At 46.6% G+C, this 9,758-nt stretch overlaps 1 pseudogene; it reads left to right on the plus strand.

Annotated features, from left to right (window-relative positions):
• Nucleotides 1-5,728: 5,728 nt before the first annotated feature.
• On the plus strand, nt 5,729-5,847 carry LOC136637292 (5S ribosomal RNA; annotated as a pseudogene).
• The last annotated feature ends 3,911 nt before the right edge of the window (nt 5,848-9,758 follow it).

Below are 9,758 nucleotides of genomic sequence, written 5' to 3' on the forward strand. Positions count from 1 at the left end.
CTTTAATTAATTTTACTTTAATTTCTTTATAATTATTTATTTTAATTTGCTTTATGATGGTTCCTGGACAGATTGTCATTCTAAAAAGTGGGTCCCAGTGCTAAACGTTTGAGAACTGCTCCAATAAAGTGTTAGTAATGTGACACCCTAGGGGGACATGACACTACTAGTGACCAAAATCACAAAAATCACAGTTTGGAGGAATAATTCCATCATGTTATACATCAATCAATGTGTAATTTCATGCAGAATGCGATGAAACAAACTGCGTTGAAATATCTTTATTCTATCAAAAGGTACAGCCAAAAAACCAGTGGGGGTGGGGCAATGGTACATCACCACACCCACCACTTGGAGTGTTGCTCCGCCCACTGCATGGGGGTGATGTGCTGGCCTCCTGCCCCGGGTGACACAAACCCTAGTGACGCCACTGCTGGAAAGTACCTTGATTGAGACATACAAAATTATGCATGGGAAAGATAAAGTCGATGTAAAGATGCTCTTTACAGTCTCCCATAACACCAGAACCAGGGGACATCCACTAAAATTGAGGGTTGGGAGAGTTAGAACAGACAAAAGAAAATATTTCTTTACTCAGCGTGTGGTTGGTCTGTGGAATTCCTTGCCACAGGATGTGGTGACGGCGTCTGGCCTGAATGCCTTTAAAAGGGGATTGGACAAGTTTCTGGAGGAAAAATCCAGTATGGGTTACAAGCCATGATGTGTATGTGCAACCTCCTGATTTTAGAAATGGGCTATGTCAGAATGCCAATGCAAGGGAGAGCACCAGGATGCAGGTCTCTTGTTATAGGTGTGCTCCCTGGGGCATTTGGTGAGATACAGGAAGCTGGACTAGACGGGCCTATGGCCTGATCCGGTGGGGCTGTTCTTATGTTCTTATGAGTCCTCTAAGGTGTGGTACCAGGGGCAATGTACCCCATGCCAGTGGCATCACTAGGGTTTGCGTCACCCACTGCGGGAGGCCAGCACGTCACCCCCATGCAGTGGGCGGAGCAACACCACAGTTGGTGGGCATGGTGATGTACCATTGCCCCACCCCCACTGGTTTTTTGGCTGTACCTTTTGGTAGATTAAAGATATTTCAACGTGGTTTGTTTTATTGCATTCTGCATGAAATCACACATTGATTGATGTATAACATGATGGAATTATTCCTCCAAACTGTGATTTTTGTGATTTTGGTCACTAGAGGTGTCATCCCTTCCCCAGGGTGCCAATTTACTAACAACTTATTGCAGCAGTTCCCAAATTTTTAGCACCGGGAGTCACTTTTTAGAATGACAATCTGTCCAGGGCCCAACAGATGTGATGTCATGGCTGGAAGTGACATCATAAAGCAAATTAAAATAAATAATTATAAATAATTAAATTAAAGTAAAACAAATAATTAAATGAGGGAAAGCCAGCCCTGTTCCACCAAATGAATTTTCTCTTTAGCCTGCCTGCAATCACCCACCCAAAAAATCAATAAGATTTTCATCCCTATCTAGTAACCTAGTATCTAGCAATAACATTTGATAGAAATGAAATATTTTGCTCCGGTTTTTTCATTGCATTGTACTAGAAATTCCACATCCAATGGTATATAACAGGGGTGCCCAAACCCCGGCCCTGGGGCCACTTGCAGCCCTCAAGAACTCCCAATGCGGCCCTCAGGGAGCCCCCAGTCTCCAATGAGCCTCTGGCCCTCCAGAGATTTGCTGAAACCCTCACCGGCCCAAAGCAACTGCTCTCAGGGTGGGGGTGACTGTTCGATCTCTTGCGTGAACTGTGGGATGAGGGCTCCCTCCACTGCTTGCTGTTTCATGTCTGTGATGCAGTAGCGGCAGCAAAGGAAAGGACAGCCTTGCTTTGTGCAAGGCCTTTTATAGGCCTTAACCTATTACTAGACCTTCATTCATTCATATAAGTTCATCTTTAATATATTCATTTATGTAAACTTATGTAAATTTATTCAAATTTTAAATGTAAATTAATTCTTTTTTCCCCCGGCCCCTGACACAGTGTCAGAGAGATGATGTGGCCCTCCTGCCAAAATCTTTGGACACCCCTGGTATATAGCATGATGGGGTTATTCCTAACCACCGCGATGTTAGCGCGTCACCCCCCCGGCGTGCATCACCCCCCCTTGCGTGTCACCCGTTGAGGCCCACACTACCTGCACCCCCTAGTGACGCCACTGCCCCCTGCCCCCTTAGCTATGCCACTGCTCTGCTTCTCTGAAGTTCTCCTCCCCCTCCTTTTCTCTCCTCCTCCTAACTAGCAATTCTTAAGGCCCCAATGCCTGTGATGGTTCGCATGAGATCTCCCCCACATGGTATAGGGTGAAAATGTAGAAAGTTTGAATTCAACTCCCCAATTTGGGTTTTCTGGGCACTTCAGTAACATTTCAGTGCACCTGAATTTGGCCTCAGCCATCTTTTCAGCACCAGATTACACAGATGTGCCATTAGCTTTGGTCCAGGTTCACTGAACATGATTCCTTCCGCCTCCTATGCTCAAATTATTATTATTTTTTTAAAAAGCACTGCTGGTAACCCCTGATAAAAAATCACATGCTTGACATCCAATGGGCCCAGTGGCATAGCTAGAAGGGTGCAAAGCACGACATTTTGCAGGGAGCCTCACCATAGCGTTGAGAACCAGTCCTCCCCTTCAGAACCATTCCAGGCAGTGGAGCAAAACGGAGGCATATCCCTGGGATGGCTCCAAAGGGGAGGGCCCCTTGCATGCTATGGTGAGGCTCCCTGCAAAACGTCGTGCTTTGCACCCCCTCTACGTATGCCACTGATTGTGCCTGATTTTTCTCAATAAATTTGCCTCCTGTGCCCATTGGCTTCTGCTGCTGGCGCTGCTTTGCGGAGCTGCTCTCAGTGGCTTGTTAAAATATACCTCCATGAGTTGCTATCTAGTTCCCTAAGGGAACGTCATTCAGACTAGTTGATCTAGATGCCTGAGCAGATGATTTCAGAAGCAGCCAAAATAATAATAATTTCTTCACGCGGCTTAGAGAAGGAAAGGAGAAAGTCTAACACTTTCTAACAAAGATATCTGTGGGAAAACCTACAGTAAAAGGAATTCACAAAGGTATGAACCTGGTGCAAAAAAGAAGAGGCACTTACAGCCTTATTAGAGAACAGAATGCGTCAAACCATCGTAAAACTTAACATGCGCCTTTTAGTGATAAACATTGCTAATGATCTTAAAAAACATATTTGCAAACACCAGCATTATGAAGCCCAGAGATTGCAGGTTTGGAACTGTACGAAGTTGATGTGTTTCATGACTGTGCTACCAAAAGCTATGTGGTTAGATTATTAACACTTCTCTTCCCTTTATACATTGAAACTGCAATCCTGGCCACTGTTGCATGTGCTTACATTCTGCTTGAACGACATAGGAGCATCATTTTTGATTTGGGAAGAGAAAAGTACATCAGGAGGGAGTAGAATTAAGCAAGGCAGAAGTACGCTGTGTACTCAGGGTTCAACTGATAAGAAAAAAAATCAGTGTTTTTTTATTATTTTTATTACTGAGTTATTTAAAATATTCATATTTAAAATATTCACTGTATGAATATTTATGGACTGTACTGTATTTATATGGTGTTTCAATAACTAAAGTTCACCAAGTGGTTTGCGTGACAAAATAAATGAAAAGAGATATCTCTACAGGAGCTGGCCATCCTTACAAAAACCGGATGACAAAAAACCTCATAGGAAAACAGGGGAAAACAATTTTCAAGGATGATTCAATTAGCAGAATTACCCCTGCTAATTGGGTAAGAGGCACTTTTTCAAGTGGGTGCTCCTCTTTCTAGCAGGGGGAGAGTAACTGGCCCACCTCACCCCAGCAGTGTCTGTTCTAGTGGCTGTCTGCTGGTATTCATTTGCACCTCTTTAGATTGTGAGCCCTTTTGGGACAGGGAGCCATTTAGTTATTTGATTTTTCTCTGTAAACCGCTTGTGAACTTTTAGCTGAAAAGCAGTATATAAATAATGTTAATAATAATTTGTGAGGAATAATTGCAAGGATGTGAACAGCCAGTGGATAAAATGCTATGCTATGATGAACATGAACACTTGTTCTTTCCCTGGAAAATAAAGGGGGGCCAATTAAAAGGTGTGTCTTCATCAAGTTACTAGGGCCCATTTTGAGAGTATTCCTAGGGGGGAAAAATGTTGTATCTTTCATACCAAACAATCACGATATCAGAAGAAATCTGTTTGTGAGCAAAGTAATTCATGCAGACTTTGTACATTTGTCCACTGAGTAGTTTACAACAGCAGTTGCTCAATGTGTAAGACAAAAAAGGTGATCTGATAAATCCGTGGTCTTCAACCTTTTTTGTGCCATGACCCCAGTAAATAAATATATAAATGGAAGTTATGAGACTGTGGATCCACTGCCAATCCCACCCCCTCCCTGGATCCAATCTGACCACCCTGCCCATGTCACTGCTTACCTTACCCCTCCCACACTTTTTCTCCCTACTTCTTGTGTTTGCACAACAACCCTGTGAAATAGCAGTCTGAACAGGGCCGGCCTTAGGAGCTGAAGGGCAAGATAGTGAGAAAAGTCTGTGAAGGATTACATCAAGAACTCCGTTTTGAGAAGGCAGTACCAGTACTGGATTGGATCCAAGCCCTCTCAGGCTGTGAAAGGATGTCGTGAAACCCCCCTGCCCCCAGCACTGAGGGTTCAATATAGGGATCTAAAGCCTGGACATGCAAAGATCAACACTGTCCATCAACGAACAATTCTAACTGAAGTTCAAACCAAATATGGACCTATAACCTCTTAAGTTATATGAATGTATAACTTCCTAATCTTACAACCATATGTATAGAGAGAAGCAGTGGCATAGCTGGAGGGGGTACCAAGCACTGAGTTTTGCAGAGAGCCTCAACATGGTGCGCAAGTTGCCCCTCCCATTTTGAGCCATTCCGGACAGTGCGGTAGGAGCAAAACAGAGGTGAATGCAGGGAGGTAGGGAAGTGAATGCAGGATGGAGCACATGGGCAGTCAAGGTGAATGCTTCCATTTTGCTCCCACCACCCAGAATGTCTCTGAAGGGGAAGGGAGGGGCCACTTCCATGCCACTGTGAGGCTCCCTGCAAAACTCAGTGCTTTGCACCCCCTCTAGCTACACCACTGGTGTGACGAGCACTGGTTGCAAACACATCAGTCTAGCAGAAATTCAGGCTCCAAAGGTTATGCTAAACTGTGGCCTATATCGATATGTGATGTTTTCTCCAGTTCATGTTCTTGCTTTCTTGAGTCCCGTTGGCAAAATACACCTGCCCATCTCTCTGTAGTTCTTCTCTTCCAGCCGAATGTCAAATGAAAGTGTGTCTCTGTGACATGCCAACAAGCCACAGCAATATTGAAATTCCACTCCGGCAGTCCATAGAGCTCTCGTCTTGTCTTTTCCTCAGTAGGGTTACCCACTTCAACTCTAGCACATCTCAGTGTGAAAACACAACAGCCATCCGGCAAGGAGACCAGTTGTCAAGTTTGCTTAATGAATTCAGATGCCAGGATAAGAACATCAATGCGCTCACCTGTCAGGCTGTCAAGGAAGGCGAAATGCTTTGCGGGGTGGAGAGCACCGGAACAGCTGAAGTTTCAGGCAGAAAGCTCATTGTCATGGAGGGCAAAAACACTAAACAAAAAATAGCAGGATTGTTTATATGGAACTTCTCAATCCTAGACCCCTGTTACCCTGCACATGCCTGACCTTGTCTGATCTCGGAAGCTAAGCAGGGTCAGGCCTGGTTAGTACTTGGATGGGAGACCGCCTGGGAATACCGGGTACTGTAGGCTTATACCATAGTCTTTCGAGACTGAAGGTTGCCAACCACGATCCCTTGGTTGTATAGTATGGGTTGCCCAGTGCTGGTTGTATGATTGCTGTCCCAGCTTGTCAATGTGTAGTACGTAGAGGTGTTTGAAAATGGTGTTATTTATTTTACTCAGAAATAAGCCCATTGAGTTCAGTAAGACTCATGCTGTACCCCTAACTTACTCACAGGAAAGAAACAACTAGTAGCACCAAAAGTGATTCAGCAAAGGGAATCAAGAGCAAAATGTGGATTTGGATACGTGCCCTTCCTGTGTGTGTATGGGGGGTGGGGTGGGGGTAGCTGGGGGGGTATGTACACCCAATCTTGATTCTCAAATTTGCAAATCATGCTAATCAGCTGTTTACATTAGATCTGCAGTATTGGCATATATAATTCAGCCTCTTCTGGTGTCAGGGTGATGCTACTCCTCTCTCATGCATTCACAGCATTGTACCCTTTCCCCGGTTCCCTCCCTCACCACCCACCTCGCTCTGTGGAATGTCAAGTACTAAGGGCCCAATCCTATGGGTGTACTGTGCACCCCTGGAACTCGTGTTCTGACGGCATAGCATGCTTTACAGGTCGCAAAAGGCAGCACATCATTTTGCACAGCCAAGTCACCCCCACAAGTGGAAAGCAGCTGCTTAGTAGCAGCCCTGGGGAAAGCCCCAGTGCCAGGGAGCCAGCATGGGGGATCAAGGGGTAGGCAGAATGGGGCAAGCAGGGGGAGGACCAAGGCAGGTGAGGAGTATGTCAAAGCTGGGAAAGGTATCAGTGCCTCCATCACTCCCACCAATATCTTGTCCTCCTTCTCAGCCTCAATCCACCGTCCCAGGTTCACTTGAACTAGTGCCAGGAAAATCCCTGGTCCAGGTCTTAGTTTGGACATCAGAGGCTTACTCCTGGGCAAGGGAACAAATGTCCCCTTTCCCGGAGGCGATCTCCGAGACTGCCTCTCCACAGGATGCAATGCGTGCTTTGGCGGTACAGATGCATTGGTGGGGGGCGGCATACAGTTGCGGACCTGGCCCCTGTGCCGCCCTGGGGCACAGGACCACAACATGCTGCTCCCTTGCAACATGCCTCACATACTTACTCAGGCCACGGAGTCTTGCGTGACATTCCGCAGTGCTCCAAAAGCCTTCTGAGGCCTGCAGAACAATACTTGCAGTTTTCTGTGGAATGGAAATGTAGTGTGGGGCTTCACCTGCCCCCAGAATGGCTCTGAAGGGCAGTTGGAGGTGGCATCACAGCAGGAATGGTGGTGCCACCCCAACAGCGCCCATAGGCATGGCACCTGGGATTTCTCCCCCCCTTCCCCCCAGGACCGCCACTGACTGGTTACATAAGAGCATAAGAACAGCCCCACTGGATCAGGTCATAGGCCCATCTAGTCCAGCTTCCTGTATCTCACAGCGGCCCACCAAATGCCCCAGGGAGCACACCAGATAACAAGAGACCTGCAAGGCCTCCTGGGAATTGTAGTTTAAGAACATAAGAACAGCCCCACTGGATCAGGCCATAGGCCCATCTAGTACAGCTTCCTGTATCTCACAGAGGCCCACCAAATGCCCCAGGGAGCACACCAGATAACAAGAGACCTCATCCTGGTGCCCTCCCTTGCATCTGGCATTCTGACATAGCCCATTTGGTTGAGAAATGTTAAGTAGATATGGAGTATTTCCTTTCAAAGATCGGAGCAGAATGTCTCTGTTTGCTGAGACACCACTTCTGCAGGGTTGCTTCTCAGGAGTTACAGCTCACCCATTTGTTTCAGAGGTAATTATGAGTGTGGAGCATTGTGAGAAGATTTCCCTACGCACTGGAGCAATTTCACAGGAAGGCTCCTGGGGCTTGCAGAGGTCATGTGGCTTTCATCCTGAGAACAGTGAGTGACCTTGAGAAATGCATGACGACATGCAGGCAATTCAAGTCAAGATACTCATCCTGGGAGCCGACCCTATGCCATGGCCTGCCACAAAGCCCCAATGTTCCCTGCTCCCCCTCCTCTCAATAGCACAGCGCTGGAGAAAGCCCATCCCCAGGCCCTGCAAAACCTGCCGCTTGCCATTCTGCTGAAGTTACTTGCCACTTCCCAAGCTGGGGGGAGGCTAGACATTGCCCGCCTGACCATCTCAGCCTTGCCTACTTTCTTCTTTGGACTATTGTCAGTAAAGAAAAAAGCTCAGGAGATACTAGACCCAGCTCGCCACTTAGGATCAAATGGAAAATAAATCTCATAAAGTATACAAATGGCCACAAATCATGTCATCTATCAAAGCTGGGGAGGCACGTTGATGAAGTTGACAAAGGCCATTTTTCTTAGGCCTTGGATCAAAAAAAGGGGAAGAGGCTCAAAGATGCTCTCACCTATCCCTCTCCTCCACACTTCCTTTTCTGTCCCATCCACTCTTCCTGTTCCATCAAGAGAGTGGGGGGAGCAGAGATTGACACACCACAAGGGGGGCCAGCACCATGAGGCGGGGGGCACTGCCTCATACAGCCTCAAAGGCACATTGCCTTTTTTTAAGGAATGCCATTTTAGTGTGATACACCAGGGTTTGATCCGTCTTATTATTGTTTTAATTGCCCTGCATTTTAACATTTGTGTGCTGATTTAATCTATTATCTTGTATTTTTTTTTATCGTTGTAAGCCAATTTGGGTCCCCCCAGTGTGTGGTAGAAAGGGGTAAAAATCCTTTAAATAAATAAATATGCGGAGAGGTCTTGGACCGGCCCTGCATCAAGGCTGGCTGCTAGCAAGATTATGCAAAGGAAAGGATTGAGTAGTGGTTAAAAGCGAAACAGTGGCATAGCTAGAGGGAGTGCAAAGCACTAGGTTTTGCAGAGAGCCTCACTGCGGCAAGCAAGGGGGCCCTCCCTCTCCCCTCCATTCCAGGTGGTGGGTGCAAAACAGAGGTGAACATCTCAGTTTTGCTCTTGCCGCCCAGAATGGCTCCGAGGGGGAGGGGCTGCTTGCACGCCGCGCTGAGGCTCCCTGCAAAACGCAAAGCTTTGCATCCCCTCTAGCTACACCACTGCATGGAAGCAGAGTGTGACAGAGGATATTAAAATACCTTTCAAAGTGTGACATACTTTATGGACTGCCAGCGCGACAATATTCCATACACACCCTGTCAACTCTGGCCATTGCTTCCAGCACCTGTATTAGTTGAATAGGAGAAAGCAGTCTAGTAGGTGTGTGGTAGGTGTGAGAATGAACAAGTAGTCCCACCTGAGTCCCAGGGAATGAGCTTGGTGACTCTGAAGGTCCCTTTGGCCCTTCCAGTTCATAGGAAACCATCAAAGCAACAGCACAAAAGTGGCTGGGCAATATCTGCCAACTTCATTTCCATCACAAATCCTTTCAAACATGAAACCATTCCAAGCAAATGGTCGAACGCCACTGTGCTTTCCAAGGCTGAACGCATCTCGGCGCCTGTCCTATCCACAGGGGCCCATTGAATCACTAATAATTGAAATACCAGTGATCTCTGCCTGTTTGCCAATCTGCAAACTAAACAAAGGCTTAACCTATTTTCTGTTATGCCAGTTTGCTGACATTTTTCTGCAGCGCAAGCCAGGATATGAACCAACCTGGGCTATATCTGTGGAAATGAGGTCGGGCGCAGCAGTCCTCTTGGTTCCAAGAGCTGAGCCTGGCTGTCTTTCCAACGCTGCTTTCAGGCTAGTTTTCTCTCAGCTCACCCAACCAATGCCTTGCAAAAATGAAACCCACAAAGAATAAACAAAAGTCCATTGGAAATGGGAGCAGGAGATTCAGCAAATTCCACGCCATCGGAACTGTCCCACAAATTCCCCTCGGAGTTCTGAGCGAGTGCAGTGTGAGGTTCATCCGAGTGGCATAATTAGCCCTGAAAAGAGAAATA

This window comes from Tiliqua scincoides, chromosome 1 (assembly GCF_035046505.1).
Source record: "Tiliqua scincoides isolate rTilSci1 chromosome 1, rTilSci1.hap2, whole genome shotgun sequence".
Lineage (NCBI taxonomy): Eukaryota > Metazoa > Chordata > Lepidosauria > Squamata > Scincidae > Tiliqua > Tiliqua scincoides.